A 27991-nucleotide genomic window follows, 5' to 3' on the forward strand; every position below is an offset into this window, starting at 1 on the left:
TTTCTCCTCTACCTCTCTGAGCAGTCTGTCTCTTAGATCTATCTAAGATGCTATACCTCAGATTCAGTTCTGTCCATGAAATCATGCTTCATTCTCATTTAGGTTATTATTTTTTTTCAGTCAACAATTCCCTCTGATAGTAAAAAGAAAATAATAATAACCTATTCCAAACACAATATCTCAACTAGAGATGGAGTTATACTGTAGAGAACTAGCTCCACCAGAAGCTCAGATGGCCATAAACAAATGATGGAAGCCTTTCTGGCACAAAGGTATTCAGAAACATGGGGAAGACAGAAGAAGACAGCAAACATGGGGAAGACAGAAGAAGAAGAGTAAGACGGGGAGATTGCCAGCCTCCCCCCACATACATTAAAAATGCATCAAAATATGGACCAGTTCCTACAAAGCAACCTCTAGGTGATAGGAGAAGATTCCAGGCCTCCAGGGGGGTAGGCTAAGCTCCCTGAAATGGGAACACAGGCACAAGTCACCCTCATCAAGAAATCAACACAAACCACCAAACCAACATTTCCCTCCAAGGGCAAAAATCGAAAGGAAGAAGTAATGCAACCCTAAATCCTGGGGAAAGGAGACCTCAAGTGGAGCAAGTTAGGAGGAAAAAAAAAAATGAAAAGACAGAGAAATACATTACAAATGAAAGATCAAGGTAGAAACTCACAAGATCAAATAAACAAAGAGAAAATAAGTAATCTCCCTGAAAGTGAATTCAGAATAAGGATAGCAAAGATGCTCCAAAGACTTGAAAATAGAATGGAGAAAATGCAAGAAGCTTTTAACACAGTTAATACAATCAGCAAGACATAGAAGAAATAAAGAATAAGCAAACAGAGATGAATAACACAATTACTGAAATTAAAAATACACTAGAAGGAACCAGCAGCAAAAAAACTGAGGCAGAGGAATGGATAAGTGAGCTAGAGGACAGAATGGTGGAAATAACTGCTGAAGAGCAGAATAAAAGGAAAGGAATGAAAAGAATTGAGGAAAGCCTCAAAGACCTTTGGGAAAGCCTCAAAGACCTTTGGGACAATATTAAAAACACCAACATTTGAGTTATAGGGGTCCCAGAGGAAGAAGAATAAAGGAAAGACACTGAGAAAATTTTTGAATAAATTATTGTTGAAAACTTCCCCAACATGGGAAAGGAGATAGTCAATCAAGTCCAAGAAGCACAGAGAGTCCCATATAGGTTAAACCCAAGGAGAAACACATCGAGACACGTATTAGTCAAGGTAACAGAGATTAAGCAAAAAGAAATAATATTAAAAGAAGCAAGGGAAAAGCAACAAGTAACCCACAAGGGAAAACCCACACCACTAACAGCAGATGTTTCAGCAGAAACTCTACAGGCCAGAAGGGGATGGCAGGATATATTTAAAGTATTGAAAGAGAAAAACCTACAGCCACAACTGCTATAGCTGGGAAAGATCTCATTAAAAATTGATGGAGAAATCAAAACCTTTGAGAGAGTCATTTCCTAGGCAAGTTGATAAGAAGTTTAGGGGTCTCCAAGGAGAGAGGGGTCTAGAATTCTCAAGAAGGAAGAAAGGACAAAAGTTTTTTCCTCTACATCCCTCAGGATTATATAACAATAATGTATCCTGCCTGAGGACAGTCTCTGGATTAAACCTTCTGACTAATCCTGTTATCTTAAAATATAAATTATGGGAAAAAGTCTGGTGAGGTCTTTACACCCTCCAGAAATTCTTTTGATTCATTGGAGAGTATATAACTCCACTGCTAACACTAGCAAGGGGGTACTATTTCTGCCCCCTTTTGATGCCTATGTCAGAAGATTTCTCTATCTCCTTTATACTTTAATAAAATTTTATTACACTAAAGCTCTGAGCGATCAAGCCTCTTCTCTGGCCCCGGATTGAATTCTTCCTCCAGAGGCCAAGAATCCCAGTGTCTTTTTGTGGTTCAGCAACAAACTTTCACCTTTACAGACAAGCAGAAGTTAAGAGAATTCCGCACCACCAAACCAGCCTTGCAACAAATATTAAAGACTTACATAGCCAGTAAACACAAGAGAAAGGAAATACAAAAACAAACCCAAAACAAACAAGAAAATGCCAATGGAAATATAAGTATCAATAATCACCTTAAATGTAAGTGGATTAAATGCACCAACCAAAAGATACAGACTAACTGAATGGATACAAAAAAAAAAAAAAAAACATATATATGCTGCCTACAGGAGGCCCATCTCAGACCTAGACACATACAGACTGAAAGTAAAAGGATGGAAAAAGATATTCCATGTGAATGGAAACCAAAATAAAGCCTGAGTGGCAATACTTATTTCAGACAAAATAGACTTTAAAATAAAGAATATCATAAGACACAAAAAAGGACACTATATAATGATCAAGGGATCAATCCAAGAAGAAGACATAATAATTGCAAATGTCTATGTACCCAATATCACCCCACTCCAGTACTCTTGCCTGGAAAATCCCATGGATGGAGGAGCCTGGTGGGCTGCAGTCCATGGGGTCACTAAGAATCGGACACGACTGAGCAACGTCACATTCACTTTTCACTTGCATGCATTGGAGACGGAAATGGCAACCCACTCCAGTGTTCTTGCCTGGAGAATCCCAGGGACGGGGGAGCCTGGTGGGCTGCCGTCTATGGGGTCACACAGAGTCAGACACAACTGAAGCGACTTAGCAGCAGCAGCAGCAGCATGTACCCAATATAGGAGCACCTCAATACATAAGGCAAACATTAACAGGCATAAGAGGAGAAATTGACAGCAACACAAAAATAGTAGGGAACTTTAAAAACCCGCTTTCACCAATGGTGAAGTGAAGTGAAGTGAGTCACTCAGTCATGTCCGACTCTTTGCGACCTCATCGGCTATTCAGTCCATGGAATTCTCCAGGCCAAAATACTGGAGCAGGTAGCCTTTCCCTTCTCCAGGAGATCTTCCCAACCCAGGGAGCAAACCCAGGTGTCTTACATTGTAGGCAGATTCTTTACCAGCTGAACCACAAGGGAAGCCCAAGAGTACTGGAGTGGGTAGCCAATGGACATATCATCAAAACAGAATTAATAAGGAAACAAACCTTAAATGAAACATCAGACCAAATGGACCTAATTGATATCTTCAGCACTTTCATTTCAAATGGAGAAGAATACACTTTCTTCTCAAGTGCACATGGAACATTCTCAAGGATAGATCATAACTTGGGCCACAAAATAAGCCTCAGTAAAGTTAAGAAAATTGAAATTGTATCAAGTATCTTCTCTGACCTCAATGCTATGAGACTAGATATCAACTACAGGGGAAAAAAAAAAAGAACAGAAAACACAAGCTCATGGAGATTAAACAATACATTACTAATAACAAAGAGGTTATTGAAGAAATAAGAAAAGAAATAAAAAGATTTCTAGAAACAAATGGCAATGAAAACATGACAACTCAAAAACTATGGGGCTCAGCAAAAGCAGTTCTAAGAGGGAGATTTATAGTGATACAGTCATACCTCAAGAAGCAAGAAAAGCATCAAATAAATAGCCTAACTCTACATGTAAAGCAGCTGGAAAAAAAGGAATAAAAAACCCCAAAGTCAGTAGAAGGAAGATCATAGAAATCAGAGCAGAAACAATTGAAAAAGAAATGAAGGGAACAATAGCAAAGATTAGCAAAGCTAAAACCTGGTTCTTTGAGAAGATAAACAAAATTGACAAACCACTAGCCAGACTCATCAAAAAAAGGGAGAACAATCAGATCAATAAAATTAGAAATGAAAACAGAGAGCTTACAGCAGACAACACAGAAATTCAAAGGATCATAAAAGAATATTATGAGCAACTATATGCTAATAAAAAGGGCAACCTAGAAGAAATGGACAGATACTTAGAAAAGATCAGCCTCCCAGGACTGAACCAGGAAGAAATAGAAATTATGAATGACCCAATTACAAACACTGAAATTGAATCCATGGTCAAAAGTCTCCCCAAAAACAAAAGTCCAGGGCCAGAGGGATTCAAAGGGGAATTCTATAAAACATTTAGAGGAGAGCTAATGCCTACTTTTCTGAAACTCTTCCAAAAAATTGCAGAGGAAGGTATACTTCCAAACTCATTCTACAAGGCCACCATCACCCTGATACCAAAACCAGCAAAATACAGCATGAAAAAAGAAAACTACAGGCCAATCTCAGTGATGAACATAGAAGCAAAAATCCTCAACAAAATTCTAGCAAACAGAATCCAACAACACATTAAAAAGCTCAAACACCATAATCAAGTCAGGTTTATTTCAGGGATGCAAGGGAAGATGCAGGCATCTTCAATATATGCAAAACAATCAACGTGATATACCTTATCAACAAATTGAAAGATAGAAATCATATGATCATCTCAATAGATGCAGAAAAAGCCTTCAACAAAATCCAACATCCATTTATGATAAAAACGCTTCAAAAATTGGGCATAGAGGGAACCTATATCAACATAGTAAAGGCCATATATGAAAAGCCCACAGTAAATTTTATTCTCAATGGTGAAAAGCTAAAAGATTTCCCTCTAAGGACAGTAACAAGAAAAGAGTGTCCACTCTCACCACTATTATTCAACATAGTTTCGGAAGTCCTAGCTACAGCAATCAGAGAAGAAAATGAAATAAAAAGAATCCATATCAGAAAAGAAGAAGTAAAGCTCTCACTGTTTGCAGATGACATGATACCGTACATAGAAAACCCAAAAGAAACTATCAGAAAATTACTAGTGCTAATCAGCTAATTCAGCAAAGTTGCAGGATATAAGGTCAATGCACAGAAATCACTAGCACTCCTATACACTAACTATGAAAAATCAGAAAGAGAAATTAAGGAGTCAATATCATTCACCACTGCAAAATAAATAAATAAATAAAATATTTAGGAATAAACCTACCTAAGGAAACAAAAGGCCTGTATATGGAAAAATATAAGACACTGATGAAAGAAATAAAAGACTACATAAACAGATGGAGAGATATTCCATGTTCCTGGGTCAGAAGAATCAATACTGTGAATACGACTATACTACCAAATCCAATCTACAGATTCAATGTGATCCCTATCAAATTACCAATGGATTTTTTCACAGAACTAGAACAACAAATTTCACAATTTATGTGAAAACACAAAAGACCCTGAGTAGCCAAAGCAGTCTTGAGAAAAAAGAATGGAGCTGGAGGAATCAACCTTCCTGACTTCAGACTACACTACAAAGCTACAGTCATCAAAACAGTATGGTACTGGCCCAAAAACAGACATATAGACCAATGGAACAAGATAAGAGACCCAGAGATAAACCCATGCACCTATGGTTACCTTATTTTTGACAAAGGAGGCAAAAATACACAATGGGGCAAATAGAGCCTCTTCAATAAGTGGTGCTGGGAAAACTGGACAGTTATGTACAAACTAATGAAATCAGATCACTACCTAATGCCATACAGAAAGATAAACTCAAAATGGATTAAAGACTAAATGTAAGACCAGAAACCATTAAACTCTTAGAAGAGAACATAGAACATTCAATGACGTAAATCAAAACAAGATCTTCTATGATCCATCTCCTAGAGTTGTGGAAATAAAAACAAAAATAAACAAGTGGGACCTAATTAAACTTAAAAGCTTTTGCACAGCAAAGGAAACTACAAACAACAGGAAAAGACAACCCTCAGAATGGGAGAAAAGTATAGCAAGGGAAACAACTGATAAAGAATTAATTTCCTAAATATACAGGCAGCTTATACAACTTAACACCAGAAAAGAAAACAACCCAACCAAAAAGTGGGAAAGGGACCTGAAGAGACATTTCTCCAGAGAAGACATACAGATGGCTAACAAGCATATGAAAAGATGCTCAACATCACTCATTATCAGAGAAATGCAAATCAAAACTACAATGAGATACCACCTCACACCAATCAGAATGGCCATCATCAGAGGTGTACAAACAATAAATGTTGGAGAGGGTGTGGAGAAAAGGGAATACTCTTGCATTGCTGGTGGGAATGTAAACTGATACATCCACTATGGAAGATAGTATGGAGACTCCTTAAAAATCTAGGAATAAAATCATCATATGACCCAGCAATCCCACTCTTAGGCATATGCCTTGAGGAAATCAAAACTAAAAAAGGCACATGTACCCCAGTGTTCACTGCAGCACTATTTACAATAGCTAGAACATGGAAGCAACCTAGATGTCCATCAACAGATGAATATATAAAGAAGCTGTGATATATATATACAATGAAACGCTGCTGCTGCTGCTGCTAAGTCACTTCAGTTGTGTCCGACTCTTAGCGACCCCATGGACTGCAGCCTACCAGGCTCCTCCAACCATGGGATTGTCCAGGCAAGAGTACTGGAGTGGGGTGCCATTGCCTTCTCTGAATGAAATACTGCTGCTGCTAAGTCGCTTCAGTCGAATCCAACTCTGAGCGACCCCAGAGACGGCAGCCCACCAGGCTCCCCCGTCCCTGGGATTCTCCAGACAAGAACACTGGAGTGGGTTGACATTTCTTTCTCCAATGCATGAAAGAGAAAAGTGAAAGTGAAGTCGCTCTGTCGTGCCAGACTCTTAGCAACCCCAAGGACTGCAGCCTTCCAGGCTCCTCCATCCATGGGATTTTCCAGGCAAGAGTACTGGAGTGGGGTGCCATTGTCTTCTCCGGAATGAAATACTACTCAGCCATAAAAATAAATGCATTTGAATCTGTTCTAATGAGGTGGATGAAACTAGAGCCCATTATACAGAATGAAATAAGTCAGAAAGAGAAATATAAGTATCATCAGTTCAGTCGCTCAGTCGTGTCCAACTCTATACTGACACATATATAGGGAATCTGAGAGAGAGCACTGATGAATATATTTTCAGGGCAGCAATGGAGAAACAGACATAGAGAATAGACCTATGGACAAGATGGAAAGAGAAAAGGGAGATGGGCAAATGCATGGAGAGAGTAACGTAGAAATTTACAATATCATGTGTAAAACAGATAGTCATTGGTAATTTGCTGTATGAGTCAGGGAACTCAAACAGGGGCTCTGTGGCAGGCTGAAGGGTGGGGTGGGGAGGGAGATGGGAGGGAGGTCTGGGAGGGAAGAGACATGGGTGTACCTATGGCTGATTCTTGCTGATGTATGACAGAAAACCACAAAATTCTGTAAAACAACTATCCTTCAAAAAAAAATTAAAAAGACCAGAAACATGTATTTATGAACTGTTCTTAGGTGGTAGCACTGTGCTAGAACTGACATGCATGATAATAAATTGTATAAGTAACAAAAGCAATAGTACAGAAGAGGTGAACACTGCTTTTAATAAACTTACAATCCATTTGGAAATAGAAGACTAACAACAAACAAGCAAGTAGCCTTAATTTGCCTTTAGTTTTCTGAGTGTTCACTGCAGCACTTCTCATTTTTTTTAACCAGATTACCAGTGATAGCACAGAATGATTGCACATAATCTTCCGCATGGTACATAGCTGTGTGTCTTAGGGGTAGACAGAGAGAAAGAAAGAAAAAGAATATGAGAGAGAAAGGGAACAGAAAAATTAAAAATACTTTCCTTATTTTTTGAGCACCATGGGTAAAAGAGTACATGGAAACTCAGGTTGAAAAGAATGGATGTTAGCTTTTATATCCTGTTCACATTTCTAATTTTGTAACTCCTCCACCAACCACCAGAAGTTATGAAACCACTAGGTGGTGATTTGGGGAGCTTCAGGGATCTCTGATTCTTCATGTCTAAGTGCAGAAAAAAATTCAACTAGAGGCAAAACGATATATAAAGAGATTTATTAGAATAGGACACTTGTGTAGCTTAGAAGCAGATGGATGAGAGGGTGCCATGCCTAGAGAACCTAATGGGCTGCTGCTGCTGCTGCTGCTGCTGCTAAGTCGCTTCAGTCGTGTCCGACTCTCTGCGACCCATAGACGGCAGCCCAGCAGGCTCCCCCGTCCCTGGGATTCTCCAGGCAAGAATACTGGAGTGGGATGCCATTTCCTTCTCCAATGCATGAAAGTGAAAAGTGAAAGTGAAGTCGCTCAGTCGTGTCCAACTCTTAGCGACCCCATGGACTGCAGCCTACCAGGCTCCTCCATCCATGGGATTTTCCAGGCAAGAGTACTGGGCTACAGTTTTGCAATCAAAGGAAAAGTAGGAAGAGAGAAAAAGACCACTTTCTTCCTCATTCTTGAGTAGACATCAGGCTTCCCTCCTCAGTTCTTCCTCCACCTGGGGAGTGGAGTTTTTTTGTCTCTACACCATAAAGCTGGGTTTGTCATGGCACATGCACATGAGCAAAAAAGACAGCAATATATACCAAAAAATCATAAATCATCTCAGGTCACCTTTTCCTTAAATTTTTGTCTTTAGTGCATGCAGAGAAGTGTGTCCTAGGAAGTATTAATTTACTGAGCTCACTGGGCAGAATGTGAATCTCATGCCATGACTGTTTTAGTATTTTGGGGCTTGTCTCATGCTTCTACTGCATGTTTCATAGCTAAGCAAACCTGCTTGGGTGTCCCTGGTGAATCAGACAGTAAAGAATTTGCCTGCAATGCAGGGGACCCAGGTTTGATCCTGGGTCAGGAAAATCCCCTAGGGAAGAGAATGACTACCCATTCCAGTATTTTTGCCTGGAGAATTCCATGGAAAGAAGAGTCTGGCAGGCTACAGTCCATGGGGTCTCAAAGAGTCAGACACAACTGAGTGACTAATTATCATGTTATAAGCCTGCTTGGTTTTGTGGTTAAAGAAACCTGCTTTATTTAGTGATCATTAACTTACAGAGGCCTCCTATATGTTTTTCTTTGCTTACAACCCTATTGGGATTAACTATTTACTTACCTACTTTGTTCCTTTATTCTGTCCATATGTTATATATGAATCTATTAAATAATTCCCTGCTTACTGACTTTCAGGTTTAGTGAAGAAATAAGAATAAACACTGAGAAAAAGTAGGGTGTGAAGGTAAGTTTTACATTTTGCAGCCATGTTGGGATGGGAGGAAATACCTCAAAGATGAGTTTGAAAGTAGATGTTAGAAATAAAATAAAATAAATTAAATTAAAATTTTATCTTTATACCTGGAAATGCAGGTTGAGAAGTACATCAAAGGCAGCTTGTTGGAGAATATTAATCACAAAAGCCACCTCAACTTAAGTGTTAGCATCTGTAATTTGAGAGAGAATCAGTAAAGAAAAGAGAAACAAAAAGGAAAAATAGAGATTAGTGGAGTCTTTGTTCTGATTATACTAAATTTTGGGTCTTCAGTAATGATTCTTTATAACACCTTAAGCACAGTCACCTCCACAAAACTCTCATTAAGTTTTCCTGGATCAAATGCAGATCTTGAAGTTAATTTTTCAAAATACAAGTCTGTAGTTGTCAAGTTGGCTTAGAATTACTTGAGAGCTTTTAAAAATACAAACATTTGGGCCCTTTCCAGAGGCTTAATTCACTAGCTGTGGAAAAGGACCAGAGAATTTGTATTTCTAGCATATTTTCATGTGATGCTAATGTTACTGATCAGAGGACAACTGCTACAAAGTAAGTGTTGTTGCTATGAAATCAGCATAAAACCACTCCCAGGTCCAACTGAAAGATGCATTTCCAAAGAAGATTCCATGTATCCAGCTGCACAGACTTTTCTGCATTTTAGAAAATTAATTCACAGTATGTAAATCTCTGAGGTAGAATATTTTAGAAGTTAAACATTATTCAATCATTTAATCCTGGACAATTGTCTCCACAAGAAAAAAATTGATTCCATGCCACTGAGAACAGGCATGTGTGTGCAGGGCAGGTGTGTGTGCCTGGATGGAGGGAATTTGTAACATTTTCTGTTTTCACTCAATTTGATGCTTCAAGCAGGTAAGATATCTAGCATTTTCTTAATTCCTACACATGAGCAGAGTCTTCCATACTTTCTAGTGGCTGTTGCAGATCATTTTTTTTTAATCTTTCAGATTTTATGTCATACATTTGACTGTAGAGTCTACTACAGATAAGATATTAAAGGAGTCTCCCTGCTGATAATACCTGCCAATAATATCAGGCAATATGCAACTACCTGTCTTTGCTCATGCCCCAGGCCAAAATTAGAAAGTAATGAGGCCAAGATGGAGATCTCCCTTGAAGAAATCAACCTCCAACTTCCAACAGTATAAGACTGAATTCCATTTATGTAACAGAAACATTCCCAAAATAGAGGGGCAAAGGTCATAAAGAATATGGATGCTTGCTTTGAGCTGCATTTTTCTCTACAGCAAAAAAAAAAAAAAAAAAAATGTGCTATATTGTCTGTTAACATTTCACCATTATTTCTCCTTGCTTTTGTCTAGCATTTTCTGAATTTCTACACATGAGCAGAGTCTTCCATACATTCTCATGGTTGTTTCAGGTCATTTTTTAATCTTTCAGATTTTATGTCATACATCTGACGGTAGAGTCTATTGCAGATAAGATATTAAGGGATTCTCCTTATTGATATCACATGTCAATGAAAGACAGCTATACACCCATAAAATAGTATATATATTTGATTTTAGTAATGTTTAAAGCTCATTGTAGTCCTGGTGACATGAATAATAAAATATTTCATACTTTTTGAAATAAATAATCAATAATAAAGTATTCATTTGTTTTTAAGATTTTCAGTGACAAATAAATCATATATAACTTGGACTCTTTCTACTTTGCAACTGTGTTTCCAATTTAAAAAGTTTCTGTCTATCAACTCAGCTTAATGACTGATATGTACTTGTGGATAAATAAACTAGAGATAAAACTTGGGAATGTATCCACTCAGCTTTCTTCACAGTCCAACTCTCACATCCATACATGACCACTGGAAAAACCATAGCCTTGACTAGATGGACCTTTACTGGCAAAGTAGAAGCTCTATACAGTCAGCAAAAACAAGACCAGGAGCTGACTGTGGCTCAGATCATGAACTCCTTATTGCCAAATTCAGACTTAAATTGAAGAAAGTGGGGAAAACCACTAGACCATTCAGGTATGACCTAAATCAAATCCCTTATGATTATACAGTGGAAGTGAGAAATAGATTTAAGGGACTAGATCTGATAGATAGAGTGCCTGATGAACTATGGACAGAGGTTTGTGACACTGTACAGGAGACAGGGATCAAGACCATTCCCATGGAAAAGAAATGCAAAAAAGCAAAATGGCTGTCTGAGGAGGCCTTACAAATAACTGTGAAAAGAAGAGAAGTGAAAAGCAAAGGAGAAAAGGAAAGATATAAGCAACTGAATGCAGAGTTCCAAAGAATAGCAAGGAGAGATAAGAAAGCCTTCCTCAGCGACCAATGCAAAATAGAGGAAAACAGAATGGGAAAGACTAGAGATCTCTTCAAGAAAATTAGAGATACCAAGGGAACATTTCATGCAAAAATGGGCTCGATAAAGGACATCTATTTTAGATACTATTAAATCTAGGATCCTGGATCTTTCCTGGTGGTCCAGTGGTTAAGACTCCAGTTTTCAATGCAGAGAGGACAGATTCAATCCCTGGTCAGGGAACTAGATCCCACATGTTACATGGCGTGGCCAAAAAAAAAAGGCGGGGGGGAACAAATCTAGCCTAGTGGATAGAGTACAATAGTACATATTTTGATATTTCAAATTATAGACTATTTAAGTCTCAAAATTAAGAACTAGATCATAAACTTTCTTATCTTAGGGTCTCAATTTCTTAGGTTGTATTATTCTTGTATGATCATAATGCCTGGAATAAAAATTTGGTTTGACAGTGACATTACCTGAAGCCAGTCAATCATTAAAATTTATACAAATTACAAAGTCCCAAGTCTGGTTTATTCTAGCCAGCACAAATTTCATGGGCACTGACTGCCCTGGAGAAGAATAACTGAGACAAGATTCTAGCCTCAAGTTTGTCACTAATGAGCTGTAGTTCCTGGGCAATGTGATTAACTGCAGCTTCATTTGGTCTCAGTGTCTGCAACACAAAACTGCTTTTCAACAATAGATGGGAAGTTCCAACACAACTATAGCATTTTATAGCACCTATAATAATTTTGTAATATTCACTTGGTGTGGCTTCGTTTACTTTTAGGATCAGCTTGCTTTTAAGAAAAGTCTTGAATGTGATTCTATTTTATTGGAATAAATCAGAGCTGTTACATACTGATTCTATTTTAAAATTGAAAGTAGCACTGATATTCAATCAAGGATACTTGGTTGTAAACAAAAACGATATTCCTACATGGCAATTAGTTCATAGAGCTCCTTCCATAATGATAACTTAGAGTAGTGATGAATCATTTTCAAATAAATACTGCCTCTATTTAGAGTATATATAACCGGCTTTCACAAAAGCTGTACACTTCAAGATACTGACTTACATTTACTGTGACAGTTGGATTTGGATTAATTGTCACATTTTACCAGATTTGCATTGGAAATAGCTACAGAAATTCCTAAAACATTGTTGTACATCTAGGACCAATACAAAAAGTAAGCTATCATTCAGGCACTCCGCAATTAGTGCTTGACACTCTGGATTAGACACCAGAGAAACACTGTCACTCAACCAAGGATTAACTTTCTTCTTTGGGGTGACCTTTTCCTTTAAGACAAGTTCCTTGATGGTTCCTGACATTTGGACAAATATTTTTTAAAAAATAAGATAAAATATAAAAAGGTCAAAAGTTTTCTAAAATCATGTTGTGTAAAATGTTTAGATCTTGCTAAATGACAGCTGAAGGAGCTCTAGGTTCTGTGAAATCAAACATTCCTTTGCATTAATGCAACATTAAGCTGGTTCCAGTTTAAAAGTCAGGAATGCAAAGAGATATTGTTCCCATAGCAGCAACCATTCTTTTCCCTCTCTGTAGATGATTTGTGATATTAGTAACCTGCCAGCTAAAAATAAGTTTAAGTATCCAAAGGATTGTGAAAGGAAAACTGATACTGTTGTGAAAATCTAAGCTCTAAGCATCACCTATGTGAAGCAGGGAATCATTTTAGTTCAATTAAACTAAAGAAGATGAATAAATTCTAGAGATCTACCATACCACGTGTACCTATAGTTAGTGATATTCTATTGTAGCCCTGAAAACTTTGTTAAGAGGGTAGATCTCATGCTGTGTTCTTACTACAGCTGTTTTCCTTAAAGAAATACAAAAAGATCCATTTGTGTCTGTCCCTCAACATTTACCAATCACATGTACAATGGGAGGAAATATTTTTTTCTCCTGTGTTTATACTGTGGAACATTCTCTATAAAACTAGTGTAATTCTTAGTTTGAAATTAAAAGAATTCTTAGCCATGAAATTAAAAGATGCTTACTCCTTGGAAGAAAAGTTATGACCAACCTAGACAGCATATTAAAAAGCAGAGACATTACTTTGCCAACAAAGGTCCATCTAGTCAAAGCTATGGTTTTTCCAGTAGTCCTAAATGGATGTGAGAATTGGACTGTAAAGAAAGCTGAGTGCTGAAGAATTGCTTTTGAACTGTGGTGTTAGAGAAAACTCTTGAGGGTCCCTTGGACTGCAAGGTAATCCAACAAGTCCATCCTAAAGGAAATCAGTCCTGAATATTCACTGGAAGGACTGATGCTGAAGCTGAAACTTCAATACTTTGGCCATCTGATGCGAAGAACTGACTCATTTGAAAAGACCCTGATACTAGGAAAGATTTAGAGTGGGAGGAGAAGGGGATGAGAGAGGATGAGATGGTTGGATGGCATCACTGACTCAATGGATGTGAATTTGAGTAAACTCCAGGAGTTGGTGATAGACAGAGAGGCCTGGGATGCTGCAGTCCATGGGATCACAAAGAGTCAGACATGACTAAAGGACTGAACCAAACTCATTTTCAGTACAAAATCACAGGAAAAAAAAAAAAAGATTTATTTATCAATTAGTCTATAAAGTAGACAACATATCTGATTTATATTATTTTTCATCTGGAAAGCCAATTCATTCAGTAAAATCAAATGGATTTTCTAACAAACATTGTATTCGTTTGTCTGCTCATTTCCTGGATGCTTAAAGATTGGATGCTTAAAGGATGAAATGATAAATGAAAGGATGAATGGTCCAAAGGAAAAGATAGGAAAACCATAAACTATGCACCATATAACTTGCATAGACCAGTGGTTCCTGCTTTGGTCCACCAACGCAAAGCATCATGGATATAAGGGAGGCATCTGAACCTGAAGTATGGGATTCTGGAAAAGAATCAGTAATGGCATGAAACTTAGGGATTACAGATGAGGAAACTGAGGCTCAGAGATGAGATCCAGCTGATACAAAGGCAAGATTGGCAGTAGGAAACTGATCTGTTGAATTTCAGGCCATAGATGAGAGAGAAAATTATTTGGGTTTGGGGAGAATGGAATTAAAAGAAGTAATGTTTGGATGATACAACAAAACACTGAGTTGGGTTGGAGGGAAAATATGATTGGCCTATTTATTTTTAAGGTCTTTTTTTCCCCTTTTTTCATGAAAGTGATTGATATGCAGTGTATTAAGAGACATAATGTATAAAGGGTGGATTAAAATGGGGTAAGTGAAGTATTAATTGCTCAATTATATCCAGATCTTTGTGACCCATGGCCTGTTTCCCACTGGGCTCTTCTGTCTATGGAATTCTCCAGGTAGGAATACTGGAGTGAGTTGCTCTTCCGTTCTCCAGGGGGTCTTGCCCACTTTGGGATCGAACCCAGGTCTCCCACATTGTAGGCAGTTTCTTTACCTTCTGAGCCACAGGGGAAGTCCCAAATGCAATAAAGCTCAACAGTAAAGAATCCACCTGCAGTACAGGAGACACTAGTGTGATCTCTGGGTTAGGAAGATCCCCTGGAGAATTGAATGGCAACCCACTCCAGTATTCTTGACCTTTGAATTTCACTTACAGAGGAACCTGGTGGACTACAGTTCATGGGGTCTCAAAAGAGAAGGAAAGGACTTGGCAACTAAACAGCAAAACAGTTCATTAGGCATAAAGGAAAGCAAGAAATAAGAAGAGCAATTCTACTATCATAAGCAGGATAGATCTAAAAGACATAATGGCTCTGGGTATGAAATATTTTATTCACAGTTATGTGAATTAATTAATTTATTAATGAATGAATTAATTCATTTTTAGTTTATCATTCCATTTCTTATTTGCTTCTGAGTTAAAGGAAATGGAAGGTAGACAAAATCATCAAGAAGAGATGAGAAAAAAGATTTTTTATTATGACTCTTGATTCCATTTCTGAGGCTAATTTAATTCTTCATTCATCAGAGCTCAGTAATATGGCTTTTTATTAGCCATTCCTTATATGCATCCATTCATGTATTTTTAAACAATCAGGAGAGGCTTCCAAGCTTTCTCAGACAAGTTTAGAAAGGTTCAAAATAAATGACTCTCTATGGGAGTAATTTTGGTATTGGAGGAACAGTTTCTTAGAATTACCTGCTGAGATTATTTTTTTTAATTTATTTAGCATTTCTTCCACAGCAAAACCTGAAAGCCTCCTCCTGATTAACCCCTCCCTTTGTCAGTGGCTCTCACTTCCTTCCCAGATGATCTACTGTTACCTGTGGAAGTAGATAAGGCCTTTATATCAGAGAAGAAAAAAAATGTACTTGAAACCTAGCTTAATTACACAAAATTGAAGCTTTTTTTCCTGAATTCAACATTAAAACAAAGAAGCAAAACCCAACAAAATTATAAAACTTCTAAATAATTGGTTTGATTTCATTTTTTCATTGAATACTTTTCCATATCAATGAATTTGTAAGACTAGCTTTAAAAGTTTTAAAATGAATGAAAAAGAGATAGTTTTTATTAACTGATGCACAAACCATCTCATTCTGGTTTGTATGAAAACAAAGAACAACACAATAATGATTTGTTATTCTTCACAATTTGTTCTCAGGATACACAAGTGAGTCAAGCAGGACAAATTTAGGAAATGATAGAAAATGGAGAAAAAACGAGCCCAACGGTGAATGCATAACTGATTTGGATGGAGTTTCTAAGTTCCAGCTGCTTTTTCCATGACATAATGTGGGTCTGAGTGACTGAACTGAACTGAACTGAATGTGGGTCTACCATTATTAAAAACGAGCCAGCAATACTCATCTAAAATCTTACATTTAAAAGTATTGGGAATTAGATACAGCTTTAAAATCACTAATGCTATTGTACAATGTATACCTGGGGCCCATGTAAGGACTGTAAGCTACCAGTTCTTATTTGTTAAGAAAATATTGGCCTGGCCAAAGAGTCCTATTTTCTAGAACATTTTATGGAAAACCCTGAAAAAACTTTTTGCTTTATTTTTGCTTCATCTTGGCTCTTGCAAGTTTCTACCTAATTTGAATTAGGTACATGACAATAGGTAGATATTCCCGCTATTGCTGGTAAGTCGGTTCAGTCATGTCTGAGTCTGTGCGACCCCAGAGATGGCAGCCTACCAGGCTCCTCCATCCATGGGATTTACCAGGCAAGAGTACTGGAGTGGGTTGCCATTGCCTTCTCCAGGTATGTACAGATCCCTGAATTATACCATTCCAAACTGACTGAAAGAGAAAAAGGTAGAGTTACTCTGGTCTAAAGCAATAAGTCCTGAGTTTTAGGTTTTCTTTGTTATCAAACCAACCATTTTCAAAATAAATTTTGAGGACTTGATAATGTCAAGAACATTAAAATAAAACAAAAACTAATTAAAATGTCAAATACAATTACCATGATGAAATAAAAGGTTTTAAATACCTTTCATTAAAAAAAGAGCAGTTCTTTGAATTTAAAAGTGGGGATTCTTAACAGTGATCACAACAAAAACTTCCAATCATTTCCTCATTTCTTTTTCTTATATTTTTGCCATAGGCTAATGACAATTTAGACACCATAGCTATTTAGAAATATCCACTTTTAAGTGTCCAAAGATCTTGCTCCAGATTGACAATTTTTCTCAATGAAAGACAGTTTTGCCTTTCCCCCTTTCAGTGAAATTTGAGAAGTGCGGAGGAAAAAGGATACTAGGGCCATCTACTTCTAACATGGTAGATGTCAGAGCTTGTGCTAATTTCCCTGCATTGCAGAGAACAATACTCCCGCTTAACCAAAGAATCATCAGACCCAAAAGGACAACAGGCTGAGGCTGAAAATTTGCTTATGCAGAATTGGTCCTTCACTGACAGCCAAGGTTAAAGTCAGTACAGATTTCAGGAGCAGTTAGCTGCTGGCATTTGTTCCCTTCCCTGTTTCCCCCCAGGTCACTAATCTCCAGTCACTCCACTACATCACCTTTCTTATCTGCTACAGCATTCTCATACTTTCACTGGGCTTATGATAAAATTATCCACTGATATTTAAAAACACAAAAAACCAAGAAAACACTGCAACTGTAAGTTTAGGAATAAAATGATGAACGTATCTTTTAAATATCATATGTGCACACAAATTATCTTAAAATTATAAGTCTAAAATATAGAATAATTGAAACAATTATTGAATAAATGGAATAATAATGAAAAATAATTGAATATTTTTACAGTATTGAAGTGAAATTCACATAACAAAAGCTAACCATCTTAAAAAGTGAACAATTCAGTAGTGTATAGTAAATTAACAATATAAGGCCATCACTACCTTTATCTAGTTCCAAAACATCTATGACCTCCAAAGCAGAACCTGTATCCAAATAAGTAGTCATTCACCATGCCCTCTTCTCCCTCCACCAGCCTCAAGTAAACAACCTGCATTCTTCCTCTATTGTGGATATGTCATTCAAATGGAATCATAATATATGACCTTCTGCCTATGGCTTATTTCAATTACCATGTCTTTTAGGTTTATTCACATTGTCATATATATCAGTATATCATTATTTTGTATAGCTGAATAATATTATATTTTATCGTTATAAGCAGGGCTCCCCTAGTGGCTCTGATGGTAAAGAGTCTGCCTACAATGCAGGAGACCTGGGTTCAGTCCCTGGGTTGGGAAGATCCTGTGGAGAAGATAATGGCTACCCATTCCAGTATCCTTGCCTGGAGAATTCCATGGACAGAGGAGCCTGGCAGGATACAGTCCATGGGGTCACAAAGAGCTGGCAACTAACACTTTATGATTATAACACATAATATCCATTCATCCATTGATAAAAAATTGGGCTACTCACACTTTTTGGCAATTGTGAATCATGTTTTGATAAACATGCATATACATGTATTTTTTTGAGAATTTGTTTTTGATTCTTTTTCTTATGTGGAATTATTCTGCCATATGAAACATTTATATTTAACTTTCTGAGAAACAGATTGTTTTCTACTGGGACAAAACCATTCATTCCCACTAGTAATTTTTGAGGGTTTCAATTTTCCACATTATTGCTAACACTTTTAATTTTCTGTTATTTTGACTGTACCCATCCTGGTGGGTATTCCACATTATGTTTTGATTTGTATTTTTCAAATGACTAATGACGTTGAACAGCTTTTCATGTGTTTGCTGACAATTTGTATGTCTTCTTTGGAAAAACATATATTCAAGTTCTTTGTTCATAGTTTTATTTTTATCCTTGATTTGTAAGTTTTCTTTATACAGTCTGGATATTATACACTTATCAGATACATAAATTGCAAATGTTGTGTGCCTTTATGTAGGTTGTCTATTCGCTTTCTAACATTCTTTTATAAATATATGTATTTTTAATATGAAGAAGCCCAATTCATCTATTTTTCCTTTTGTTGCTTATGCTTTTGGTATCATATCTAAGATCCGTCACCAAACCCAAAGCCATAATCATTTATGCCAGGTGTCTTTATGAGATTTTCATGGTTTCAGACCTTATGTTTTGGTCTTTATCTCTCTTTGTTAAATTTTGTATACAGGACTAGTAGGGATCCAACTGTATCCTTTTGTGTATGGATATGTTTCCAGCAGTTGAAAATACTATTCTTTTCTCATTAGATAGATGACATCTTTGTCAACATTAAATTGGCCAGAGATATATGGGTCTGTTTCTGGGCTTTTGATTCTATTCCATAGGTCTATACATCTATTTTATGCCGGTACCACACCATTTTGGTTTTTACAGATTTCTAGTAAATTTTGAAATCAGGAAGTGTGAGGTGATTTTATATGCACTTTTATATGCACAGTACTTGTTTAAAAATTAAAGTTGTTGTGTAAAAAGAAAAAGAAATGAAAACCGAATCTCTGTCTTTTTGGGAAAACTATAAAAAATAAATTAAAATATAAACACAAGATAATATATAGCTGAATACCAAAGTTTGCTGTTCATATTTTAAAAATTATAGTCAGATAATAGAAAGGTATAGTAAGCCAAAATTATGGGTAAGGTGGGAACTGGAATCCACCTTCAAGGAAAGCTTAGAATTTATATGAAAAAGAGGATATGGATTAAAATACTTGTAAATGCTTACATTTCACTTTCTCCATACCTTTTCTAGCTTATTATGATCTGCTATTACTTTGGCTTTTATGTACTAGGAGTCTGACAAATATGAAACTAAGATCAGGAAAACAAGTTTCTTTTGAACTATGCAGATGATCGAGCAGTGCTAAGTTTTAGATGCTAAAGATCAATGAATATTGTCAATATCAGGGGTATAATCAAGAATGCTTTCCCATCATGCCCTGATTCTTTCTTCAAGATCCCCCATTCTTCTCTGGCTTTGCTGACCAACTCAGTGTCTCCAAGTTTTTTGTTTGCATTTTTTTTTCTGTAATTCTTCCTCTTTCTTGCTTTGTAGGACTTTGTTTTGTGCAAACTCTCTGACTCTAAACTTGGTGAGAGAGCAGGCATTGACACATGAAAGCTAAAATAGTCAGTGAATTTTTTTTTTAATCATTAAGAGTAATGATTTGTTTTTCTTATTTTTTTAGTTTTTTTAATATAAATTTATTTATTTTAATTGGAGGTTAATTACAATATTGTATTGATTTTGCCATACATCAACATGAATCCACCGCAGGTATGAAATGAATCGCCAGTCTAGGTTCGATGCAGTGAATTTGTTTTTAAAAAAGGTGAGCAGCAGTGGGAGTATGAATTGATATAGTCACTATGGAAGACAATATCTAGATTCCTTAAAAAACTAGGAATAAAACCACCATATGACCCAGTAATACTATTTCTAAGCATAGACTCTGAAGAAACCAAAACTGAAAAAGACACATGTACCCAATATTGATAGCAACACTATTTACAATAGCTAGGAAATGGAAGCAATCTAGATGTCCACCTACACATGAATGGATAAAGAAGTAGTGGTACATATACACAATGGGATACTACTGAGCCATAAAAAGGAATGCATTCGAGTCATTTTTAATGAGGTGGATGAACCTAGAGCTTTTTATACAGAGTGAATTAAGTCAGAAAGAGAAAAACAAGTATTACATATTAACATATATATATGGAATCTAGAAGGATGGTATTTGCAAGGCAGCATTGGAGATGCAGATATAGAGAACAGATTTATGGACAAGAGTTGGGGAGAGGAAGGAGAGGATGAAATAAATGGAGAGAGTATCACGGAAGCATATACACTACCATATGTAAAATAGAGAGCCAATGGAAATTTTCTGTATAACTCAAGGACCTCATACTGGGGCTCCATAACAGCTTAGAGGAGTGGAAAAGGGTGGGAGGTAGGGTCAAGAGGGAGGGGACATATGTACACTTATGGCTAATCTATGATGATGTATGGCAGAAACCAAACCAATATTGTAAAGCAATTATCTTTCAATTAAAAATGAATAAAATTTAAAAAAGTTGAACAGCAAACTGTCTCCCTCAATTTTTTTCTTTTACTTCTCAATACATCATTAAATCGTGACCAGTTTCTTCTGTTATCTTTGACTACAACTAACTTCTTTACTTCCTTCCTACCTCCCTCTGTTTCTTCTTTCTTTTTACCTTCTTCTTCTCTGTCACTCTCTCTTTCTCACTCTTCTCCCCAACTCCTTCCTCCCTTCTCTCCTTCCTTCCACCCTCCCTGCCTTCTTTCTGCTGTTCTGCCTTCCTTCTTCACTTTCTCATTATTTTTGGAATGCGCTTGCCTTCCCAAGCATCTCCCTACTTCTACCACAACTCTGGAACTTTTTATTTTCTCACATAAGGGTAGCTAAAACATATATTTCAAATAATTCTTTTTCCCTGTGTTTTATAAGAAAGTTATTAGAAAAAGTGGGATAGCGTAACAATTGTGGCATGTTATCTTCAACCAGTCATTTTGTACCAACTTTTGAAGACTCAGCAGAAACATTTTACTCTAGTCTATATCAAAATCCTCATCTTTTCTTCTAAAAAATGATGTAGTAGCCATTGATGTCAGCCATTGTCTTAATTCTGCAGGATCCCTGAGAAAAGATATGTTTCTTAAAATGATTCTGGGGCTCATAGAACGAAAGAAAGTTTTGAGCTAGATAAGACAGGATCTTTCACACTCAAAGCCAAATCAAAACAAAAAATAACAAAAAAATACAGACATTATCAATCAATGGATTTACAGCTGCCCATGCTTTGGCACAAAGTTCGGAAAATCAGTACCAAACTTGTTAAGCCCTTTTTTTTTTTTTTTTAAGTTCAAATAGTTTGCTACTGATGGATACTACTAGTCTATTTTTCTATCATGAGGGAGAAATATATATGCATCAGTGTGTATAGGGTTAAGTATGTGGTATACCTATTAAATTAAAAGTCTCTGATGTGAGCTTTTAAAAAAAAAATCACTAAAGTGACTAGCTTAATAAAAATGTGAGTTCCAAAAGAAATGGTTTTGCCTAAGACTCAGATAATTGAAGGGAGTGTTTGCAGAAGGAATGTATTTAAAAAAAAAAAAAAACAAAACTCCATTCTGGCATTTACTTGAATTCGTATGAAATTAATTACCAAGCAGAATTTGTCTTCTCTTATTTGACAGATAGCCTTATGAATATCCAAAGGCATTCTCATAACCATGAGCTGTGTAAAAGCATGTATATTTGGAATGCATTATAAACATCTTGGGCAGCTTCAGTCCTTGGAGGCTAGGGAGGGCTGATGGAACTGAAAGGGAGCACTGATTTATTATAATGCTAAGTAGTTTACCAGAGGTGTCTGTGATCTGGTTGTGGAAATACAGAGCTAATCTAAGGGAGAGACTTCTGAGGTTTGTACTCTAGCTGCAAGCATAGACAGAATGTTTGATACTACCTTGTTTTCTATAATTCCTGCATCTGCACATAATTGAATATCATGCTGGAGTTTTGGAGGCACAAATGCAGCCCCTCCAAGTCTGTAGTAACAGGTGAAGTTAGGTGCTTTGCAAGTGCCTTGGTACATCTTAGTAAATTTATCTGTGCCTTAGATGAGTCCCTCTCTGAGTTAGTTTCTCTCCATTGCAGTTTACCCTGTTTTATTTAAACTGTGTGGATTTGAGAAAGCTGCTAAACTATAAATCTTAGGTTGTTTAGTTGTAAACTGAGAAACTTCACAATGACGCTCTTTCTATTTAAAGCTGAAATGCAGGTAAAGCCTTGTGTAACTGATCTATGACCTGAGAAATGTGCTAACACTTGTGTTTCAAATAATTTAATCATAATTTAATTTGAAACTTACTGGTGAGAATGGATAGCAAGGTCGTTTGGCATAATTTTCACAGTATAGTGGAGCTGATAGCCTCGAAAAGGTATTCTCTCTCACTGCATGCCATAGAACTTCCTATATTGTTGAGTAGCTATTCTATACTGATTTTGTGCAATACAGTGGATACTAGCACCTGTGGCTAATAAGTCCTTGAAAGGTGGTTACTGTGAATGAAAAACTGATTTTTAGTGTTAAATAATGAAAATTGAAATAGCCACATGTGGTCAGTGGCTACTATGTTGAACACCACAGATTCTAGGCTCTACCTCTTAAAAATCTTTTATTTTTTTTAATTGGGGTATAATTGCTTTAAAATGTTGTATTAGTTTCTGCTGTACAACTGAGTGAATCAGCTATATGTATACATATATCCCCTCCCTCTCAAACCTAAAAATATTGACACTATATGTTATTATACTACACCTGTTGTATAGTATTTACTCAGCCATAGTTTAAAAAAAAAAAAAAAACTCTTAGGATTTTACTCTATCTTCTTATTGTTGTTTAGCATCTCTATATGCCAGGGATTATGGTAATGACTTGATATAGTATGTTATTTGGACAGCAAGGAGATCAAATCAGTCAATCTTAAGGGAAGTCAACCCTAAATACTTGTTGGAAGGATTGATACTGAAGCTGAATTGGTCATCTGGTGTGAACAGTAGGATCATTGAAAAAGTCCCTTATGCTGGGAAAGATTGAGGGCAGAAGGAGAAGAGGACATCAGAGGATGAGACAGCTGGATGGCACCACCAATGCAATGGATGCAAATTTGGGCAAATTTCGGGAGATGGTAGAGGAAAAAGAGGCCTGGCGTGCTGCCGTCTATTGGGTTGCAGAGTCAGACACAACTGGGGGACTGAACAACAACAACAATATGTTATTTAAGACATGGCCCATGGTCCTCGGGTAACACATTGACTACTAAAAATGACAGGGATATTTATGAAAGATCCTATGATACTCATGTGTTGCTTGATACAGGAGAGCACAGAGTACTCCTGGAATACAGAGAAAGGAATTTACATCTGACTACAAGGAAATGCTTCCTCAAAGACATGACATTTGAACTGAGTCCAAGAAATAAGAAAAAAAGAAGAAAGAATGGGATACAACCAACAGAAAAACTGTCATCAATGAACATTTAGAATTTCCGGATAAAATAAAACAAGGTAGTTTTATGCCTATAAGAGAAAAAGAAATAAGAAAAAGAACTTCCCAGCTTTTAAAAAGGAAAGAGAACTGACAACTAGTAAATACGTGTACTAATACTGCAGCTGAACTATATTGACTCTGGAGGTTATTGCTCTTTATGGTCTAGAAACTTGGGGTTTGAAATCTCCTCAGGATATCAGACAAGGTCATAGGAGTGGAAACAGAGATGTCCATAAACCCAGCATCCTAAAGAAAAGGGCTGAACCCTCTGTGAAAGGTGTCTGACTTTGCAGAGAGAGTCAATCAAGCACTGTCTCTAAGGCAGTGATTCTTAGACTTGGCTGCATACTAGCATCACCTGCTGGGGAGGAAAAACAAACAAATGCACAACAAAAGAGCAAAAAGCAAGGATGCCAAGGTTATATCATGGGGACTAATTAAATCAGAATAACTGAGCATTCATATTTATTTAGAGCTCCATGGGCAACTCCAAAGTTCAGCCAAGTTTGATGCTGCTGTGATCTTCTCTGAAAATTTAGAACCCCACATGTCACATAAGTGGAGATTTAAATTTATTCTGTTACCTTGAGCAGAAAATCATAATCAGATATGTTAGCAAGAATAGCCTTCCTAAATTGTTGATATTCCTGGGTGTCCCGGCAAAAGCACACTGAAGGGATTCAACTTGGGATACAAAAAATCCTGTAGACAAAAGCATTTTCTTCCAAAGTTAAACAGAAAACAACAAGCAACAACAAAACAAACAAAAAAAAAAAAACCAGGACAGACAAACACATTTCACTTGCATTCTTGTTTTTCCTCACACGACTTGACACAAAATTGTGCTTAACAGATTGGTATAACACATGTTTTCCATTTCACAAGTCTATGGTTGGAATGTATCATCAATCCCAGGGTTTAGGAGATGGTGACCAAAATCACCCCCAAGAAAAAGAAATGCAAGAAGGCGAAGTGGGTGTCTGAGGAGGCCTTACAAATAGCTGAGAAAAGAAGAGACATGAAAGGCAAAAGAAAAAGGGAAAGATATACCCAACTGAAAGAAGAGTTCCAGAGAATAACAAGGAGAGATAAGAAAGCCTTCTTAAGTGAACAATGCAAAGAAATAGAGGAAAACAATAGAATGGGAAAGACTAGAGATCTCTTCAAGAAAACTGGAGATACCAAGGGAATATTTCATGCAAAGATGGGCTCAACAAAGGACAGAAGCAGCAAGAACCTAATGAAGTAGATGAGATTAAGAAAAGCTGGCAAGAATACACAGAAGTACTGTACAAGAAAGGTTTAACAACCTGAATAACCACGATGGTTTGGTCACTCACCTAGAACCAGACATCCTGAAATATGAAGTAAAGTGGGCCTTAGGAAGCATTACTATGAACAAAGATAGTATAGGTGATGCAATTCCAGCTGAGCTATTTCAAATCCTAAAAGATGATGCTGTTCAAGTACTGCACTCAATATGGCAGCAAATTTGGAAAAGTCAGCAGTGGACACATGAGTGGAAAATGTCTTTTTTTCAATTCCAATCTCAAAGAAAGGCAATACCAAAGAAAGTGAAAGTGAAAGTGACTCAGTCGAGTCCGACTCTTTGCAACCCCATGGACTATACAGTCCATAGAATTCTCCAGGCCAGAATAGTAGAGTGGGTAGCCTTTCCCTACTCCAGGGAATCTTCCCAACCCAAAGATCGAATGCAGGTCTCTTGCATTGCAGGCAGATTCTTTACCAGCTGAGCCACAAGAATGTTCAAATCACAGTACAATTGTACTCAATTTACATGCTAGTAGACTATGCTCAACGTCCTTCAAGTTAGGCTTCAGCAGTACATGAACTGAGAACTTCCAGATGTTCAAACTGGATTTAGAAAAAGCAAAGAAACCAGAGATCAAATTGCCATCATCTTCTGGATCACAGAAAAATCAAAGGAATACTGAAGAAACATCTACTTCTTCATTGACTATGCTAAAGCCTTTGAATGTGTGGATTACAACAAACTGTGGAAAATTCTTAAAGAGATGGGAATACCAGACTACCTTATTTGTCTCTTGAGAAGCCTGTATGCAGGACAAGAGGCAACAGTTAGAAATGGACATGGAACAACAGACTGTTTCAAAATTGGGAAAGAAGTATGTCAGAGCTGTATATTGTCACCTTATTTATTTAACTTCTATGCAGAGTACATCATGTGAAATGCCAGGCTGGATGACTCACAAACTGGGATCAAGATTGCTAGGAGAAATATTAACAACCTCAGATATGCAGATGTTACCACTCTAATGGTAGAAAGTGAAGAAAAACTAAACAGCCTCTTGATATAGGTGAAAGGGGAGAGTTAAAAGCTGGCTTAATACTCAACATTCAAAAAACTAAGATCATGGTATCTGGTCCCATTATTTCATGCTGAATAGATAGAGAAAAAGTGGAAATAGTGACAGATCTTGTTTTCTTGGGCTCCAAAATCATTGTAGAGGATGACTGCAGTCACGAAATTAAAAGACGCTTGCTCCTAGGAAGAAAAGCTTTGACAAACGTAGACAGCATATTGAAAAGCAGAGGTATCACTTTGTCAGCAAAGGTCCATATAATAAAAGCTTTGGTTTTTCCAGTAGTCATACATGGATGTGAGAGTTGGACCCTAAATAAAGCTGAGCACCGAAGAATTGACACTTTCAAATTGTGGTGCTGAAGAAGACTCTTGAGAATCCCTTGAACTGCAAGGACATCACACAAGTCACTCTTAAAGGAAATCAACTCTGAATATTCATTGAAAGGACTGATGCTGAAGCTGAAGCTCCAGTACTTTGACCACATGATGCAAAGAGTCAACTCTGATGCTAGGAAAGTTTGAGGGCAACCGGAGAAGAGGGTGACATAGGATGAGATTGTTGGATGGCATCTGTGACTCAATGGACATGAGTTTGAGCAAACTCTTAGAGACAGTTAAGGACAGGGGAACCTGGTATGCTGCAGTTCATGGGGTCGCAAAGAGTGGGACACAACTTAGCAATTGAACAACAGCAACCAGTGCCCTAAGAGTTGCCCTTTGTTTCTCTGAGTCTCCTTATACCAGGATTTCTGTTATGTTTATTTCTTTAGTACAGTCAAAATTCTGAAGTTGAACTTAGGATCACATTCAAAATGTTCCTTATATTGATGGTAACTTCCCAGTCCACTTTACTTCCTGGGGATAACCAAAGTTGTCTTCATATTCTCTTTTAAAGGTGCTGGTTATACATCCCTAACTCCACCTGATTTCAATGTCACTCTATAACCATACCCACTAATCATGGTTATCCTGACAAAGACAATCAAGAGACAGTTGAGATATAGTCTAAAGGAAAAAAAAAAAATCACAGCAGAGGGCTTATATGTCTTGCTATCCTGGCTTGTTTGTGGATAACAAACAAGAGAAAACAATGATAATCCTGCTTTCATGGTTTCCAATTTTTTCCTCATATCAACCTTTACTTCAGTGTTTTCTGCTATTGTCCCTTCAGCATCAGCATCCTTGTCTGCAATTTTCATTTGCTGTCTTCTGTACAAAGTTGATCTTCTCAGGAATGTAGATTTTTCCTCTTTCCTGCAGATGACAGCTACTATTAAGGAGTTTTGCATTCAATTATGAGCACGGAAAATTAGACTTAGACTTTCCTTATGATAGGAGTAAGTCTAAGGTTCTGGAAGTTTATTTCTATCTCTGTGCATGACTTTTGTAATGAATGCAACTTCCTTGCCGTGACAATTAGGTAAGGAACTGAGTAAATTTCCATTTTTTTTTTTTTTTTTGCCTAAGTTGATAGAATAAATCCTTGCCATCTTCACATTCCTTTAAGACAGAAGACTGCAATGCATTTGTTTATGTTCTAATTCAAAAATATTTGACCCACCAAGGAAAAAAAGGCAAACTATTTGCTTTTTCCTTATAAAATGGATCTATATCAAGGAATAAAATGCAGAGTATTTTATAGCTTCTTCTTCTGGCCATCTTAGAAATTTTGTTGTCAGTCAATCAAGGAAAAAATATCAATAGATGCTTTTGATTTATAAGCCATGGAGAGGAACACAGAGACTCATATTCAATGAACATATAATAATGTTTCAAAGATCAGACCTGTCTTGGATACTTCC

Source organism: Bos indicus x Bos taurus, chromosome 11 (genome assembly GCF_003369695.1).
Source record: "Bos indicus x Bos taurus breed Angus x Brahman F1 hybrid chromosome 11, Bos_hybrid_MaternalHap_v2.0, whole genome shotgun sequence".
Classification (NCBI taxonomy): Eukaryota; Metazoa; Chordata; class Mammalia; order Artiodactyla; family Bovidae; genus Bos; species Bos indicus x Bos taurus.